Source organism: Rhincodon typus, chromosome 7, assembly GCF_021869965.1.
Source record: "Rhincodon typus isolate 14 chromosome 7, sRhiTyp1.1, whole genome shotgun sequence".
In the NCBI taxonomy this organism is placed as follows: Eukaryota; Metazoa; Chordata; class Chondrichthyes; order Orectolobiformes; family Rhincodontidae; genus Rhincodon; species Rhincodon typus.
In genome coordinates, this window is record NC_063338.1 from 652,285 (window position 1) to 657,527 (window position 5,243).

At 41.4% G+C, this 5,243-nt stretch overlaps 1 pseudogene; it reads left to right on the plus strand.

Moving 5' to 3' along the window:
- The first annotated feature begins 1,507 nt into the window (after window positions 1–1,507).
- On the plus strand, window positions 1,508–4,201 carry LOC125483455 (annotated as a pseudogene).
- Window positions 4,202–5,243: the final 1,042 nt, after the last annotated feature.

Consider the following 5,243-nt stretch of genomic DNA (forward strand, 5'->3'; position numbering starts at 1 on the left):
AAAAATGCCTCAGGGAACATAAAAATGAAATCAGGAAACCTACGAGTGTGCACAAGAAATAATTGGTAGGTAGACTAAACAAAAAAAAAACAAAAGTAAAAATAGTTTAAGTAAAGGAAGAACTAGGGGAAGAATGGGACTAATCATGGACGCTAGAGATAATCTGTATGTTGTTCTGTAAGAATACTTTGTGTTGGTCTTTACAATGGGGAAGAATTGCGTCGGTGTGGACATCAGCGTAGAACACCATGAAACGTTAGAGGAAAAATAATGTAGAGAGAGGGAATTTGCTGTTGGGTTCAGCAGTCTTAGAAGTGATTAAGTCATCAGGCCCAGAAAAGGTGTGTTCCTTGCTGGCTATTGAGGGAATCAAAGAGGAGGTATTAACGTCTTTGGCAATAATTATGAAATCCTCACTGGCCACAGGTGATATATCAGAGGGTTAAAGGACTGCTAATGTTATTGATACGTTTTATTTTTAAATGAAGAAGTGCAAAAAGAATTATAGGAGCGCCCAATTTGTTCAGTTTAATCTTTGCTGCTATACAGAGTGAACCCCAGCTCTCCATTATTTCAGGGTTTGGGTTTGAGCCCTAGAGTGGGGACTCGATCATGTATTTTTAACGCTTCTGCTTTATAGATTTGAATCTCATGCTCTCCATTTCACCGTTAGTGTGAAGAATGATTGCAGCTATTGGAATTCCAGGTAAAGTACTGCAGTTATATAGTATCCCATTAAACATTGGTTCGCTCCATCGATCCTCCAAGTTTAGCAGTGAGGCTTTTATTCTGAGTGGAGATCTCTGTCTTTCTACAGAATTGGGTATAATCATTCCCTCCTCTTCGCAGTTGGAAGATTGTCACTATTTTTGGGTCCTGCATCTAAGGAAGGATGTGTTGACTTGAAAGGGTCCAGAGGAGGTGCACAATAATGATCCCAGGATTGACGGGCTCATCATATGCAAAGAGGCTGAGGACTCTTGGTCTTTACTCGATGGAGTTTAGAAAGATGAGGGCGATCTCATTACAACGCACAGAATACTGAGAGGCCTGGATAGACTGGAAGTGGAGAAGATGTTTCCACTCATGAGAGAGACTAGGACACGAGGGAACAGCATAAAAGTGAAGGGGCGACCCTTTCAAATAGAGGTGAGGAGGAATATCTTCAGCCAGAGGGTAGTGAGTCTGTGGAAGTCATTGCCACAAAAGGTTGTGGAGGCCAAGTAATTGAGTAGAATAGAAGATCCTTTATTGTCACGTATAATTCAGAACAGAAGTACAGGAGTAGAGTGAAACACTTGTTAAATGGCTGCCTCTAATGGTACATAGTTACAAAACTTGGATACAAAGAGGAATAGAAGAAAATACAGTAGCATTATTTACAGTCAATTAAAATAAATCAAAATAAGATTGTTATAACATAGTTTAAGGATTGGCATTGCAGTCCAGTAAAGAGTTTCAAATAGCAGCAGTTCAGCACGTGGTCTAACTGCCCACGCCAGGCCCCATGCCAACAATTTTCCCACTCGCTCCAGCCTCCAGCCCGCTCCTCACCAGCAGTCAGCTGCAACAAGGTATGTAGCGCTGCGCTGGGACTCGTTTCCCATCGCGCTGTTCCAGGTGTCCTTCCCCTTGCCTTGCACCGGGGCTCACTTCCGCACACACTGCTCCAAGTCTTGTTCAGAACATCTCGTGCTGCCTCAGGACTCGTTTCCCCTCACGCTGCTCAGGGATTGCTAAAAACAGAGAGAGAGAAAAAAACAAAAAAAAATGAAAACAGCAGGCGGCGCAGAGGAGCTCAGAGTGGAGCGTCCTGCTCTGCGGCCATCTTGCTGCCGTTTGGCAACTTCAAGTAAGGAAACAGGTTGAGAAGGATAGTCTTTCATAGCAATCTCAGTGCAAAGCAGTCACCCAACCATCAAACTTTCACTTTTCTCACGTGTAACGCATAGACTTTAATGTCGTCTGTCATTCAGTCCTGTGACAATTAAAGTCTGTAATATCCCATCGGAAAAATTGCCTCTTCCATCACCTCAACTGTGATATGATCCGTGCGGCTGAGTGTGCTGAGGACAGAGATAGATTGGTTCTTGATTGGTAAGGAGATCAAAGGTTACAGGGAAAAGGCAAGAAAATGGGATTGAGAAACATACGAGCCATGATCGAAAGGCAGAGGAGACTCGATCGGCCGTACGGCCAAATTATGCTCCTTTATCTTCTAGTATTATGGTAAATTTGGGAGTGGAGGAAAAATAAAATTGCCTCTTTACTCAGCTACTGATTTTGGCAATAATTTGATAATTTCCTGAATTGCATAATTGAGAAGACTGAACTATTGCATTAATAGGGGAATTCCATGTTTGCATATATTCAAGGAAATATTAGGGGTCAAGGTTTTGAAAGATATCAATGCAATGTAACAGTGACAGGTTGGTAGATGATTAATAATTCCCTCTAACTCAGAGAGATAAATGCTTTTGTTCTCTGAGAATTCAATCACTGCTCGAGACCAGCTCTTCTCTTCCGATTTCAGTGCTGCTAACGATTACAAATTTGTGACTGCTGAGAATTCATATTTCCTACAGACCCCAATAGAATGCAATGTATCAGTGTACCCATTCTCACTGTGTTTTCCAGCCTATGCAAATATTGACTACTTTTACATTCAGGATATCAGGTCTTAAGTTTAAATATCCACTGTTCAATTTGGTTGTTCATTTATCCTGACAGCAGAAAGCAGCATTGCTGACATGCTACATTTTGGAGGGTATTTCACCAAATGAGACATCATCCTTTACCAGTTTCTGTTTGAAATCGATAGAGAACATTCCAGACATTTATCTAGTGAAGAGCTGAATGGAGTCACTTCTTTTTAATCATCAATGAAATACGATCCGTGTTCTTGCCAATTTCCACGTCACAGCTCATTTGCTGTTTGCTTATTTTCGTATTTTCTCTTTATTTGTTCAAAACATTTCAATGGTCTCATGTTAATTTCAAAAGTATTTTTCTGATTTCATCACTTTTCTTTACACTCATTAAATAACTGTACGTTGACATGACAATGTCATACAGTGTTTCCAATCTGAATGACTATTGTAGAATTTGAAATAATTGTCCAAACAGAATGGATAACTTCAATCTTAAAACATAGCTAAATTACTTACATTCAACTAGGAATGGTCTAAAACTAAGTTGTTTGGTCAGAATATAACTTTTTGTTCTCGCTCTGTTCCACCAGCATATTTTCTGAAAAGCTCTCTCTTTCTGACTCTCCTGCAGCTAACTGTGCAGTGATTGTGATGCTGTCTCAATGAAGATACGGTCTTTCTCGATGCATTTCATATTACCTAGTATCCATGGCAGTGACGGATCTCCTGGTTATGCTAACAGCTGTAATATTAAACCGGGTTGCTGGAATCTATTTTCCATTTAGTGTCTTGTGCATAACACCAATATGCAGCTTCCATTCTGCCACAATTTATGCAGCCCTTGACAGTTCTGTCTGGTTAACTGTCGCTTTCACCTTCGATCAATTTGTGGCCATTTCATGCAAAATGTTGAAATCACAATATTGTACCGAAAAGGTGGCAGCACGCGTCATAGGAATAGTGTCAACATTGAGCTGTGTAAAAAATACATTCATATATTTTATATATGAACCCCTTTACATAACTGAAAGCATACCCTGGTTCTGTGGGTTAAAAAACGTATTTTATACATCGCCTGCATGGGCAGCATATGACTGGATTCGGTCCATTTTAACCCCTTGTCTTCCTTTCCTTCTGATTTTACTGCTCAATGCTCTGACCACCAGACACATTCTTGCAGCCAATAGATACCGCAGGAGACTCCGCGCCTACAGCACTGGAGAGAACCAAAGTGACCCAGAGATGCAGAAGCGGAGAAAATCTGTTGTTTTACTCTTCACCATTTTGGGTAGTTTCATCCTGTTATATTTGTTATGTTTTATAACAATGTAAGAATTATGAAAGTTACCTATCCTTCAGCTTCTGATTTCCGGAATTCAACATTTATTCTTCAAGAAACTGGATTTATGCTTCAGTTATTGAGTTCCTGTATCAACCCATTTATTTATGCAGGTATACAGAGTAAGTTCAGAGCCGAGTTAAAGAATGGGGTGAAATATCCATTGAAACTATTGCTAGACTACTTAAGACTTGAAAGACTTGAAAAATAATTTATTGTGAACAGCACTTTATGTTACAGCATTGACAAGGAATTCTGGGGAAATGCAGCAGATCTGAAACCATCTGCACAGACCAAAAAAAAATTATTATTTCAAATCTGGTATGAGTGTCCTGAAGAGCATCATATTAGACTCGAAACGTTAACTCTATTTCTCTCTCCACAGATGCTACGAGACTTGTTGAGTTTTGTTAGCATTTTGTCTTTTTTCAAATTTCCAACTTGCTCGTGTCCATTTTACATACATCAGATTCTGACCTGCAATCACCATTAAATCCTACCTTAATATGAATTCAAGAAAGCATTAGAAATACTGAATTACAGCCAAGGACAGTATTCTCAACTGTTCTTAATTTCCTCCAAGTTGTAACACAGTGTGGAGCTGAAAGAACACAGCAGGCCAGGCAGCATCAGAGGAACAGGAAAGCTAACGTTTCAGGTTGGGACCCTTCTTCAGAAATGGGGAGGGGCAAGGGGGCTCTGAAATAAATATAGAGAGGAGGGGTGGGGCTGGGAAATGTAGGTGGGATGGTGATAGGTGAATGCAGGTAGGCAGTGGTGGGGATTGGTCACTGAGGTAGGAGGAGCGGATAGGTGGTAGAGAAGATGGACAAGTCAAGGAGGCGGGGATGAAAGGGTGGGTTGGTCATGGGATGAGGCTGGGGATGGGGAGATTTTGAAGCTAGTAAAGTTCACCTTGTTGTGGTGCTCACCTGCACATCCACTAATGTGGTCTATTGCATCCGTTGTTCCCGATGTGGCCTCCTCTATACATCAGTGAGACCAAGCGGAGGCTCAGGGACCACTTTGTAGAGCACCTGCACTTGGTTCACGACAAACGACAATACTTTCCAGTCGAGAACCACTTCAACTCCCCTTCCCACTCCCTGGATGCCATCTCCATCCTGGGCCTCCTCCAGTGTTACAACGACGCCACCCAGAAACTGGAGGAACAGTACCTAATCTTCGACCTGGGAAGCCTACCACCCAATGGTCTCAATGTGGACTTTACTAGCTTCAAAATCTCCCCACGC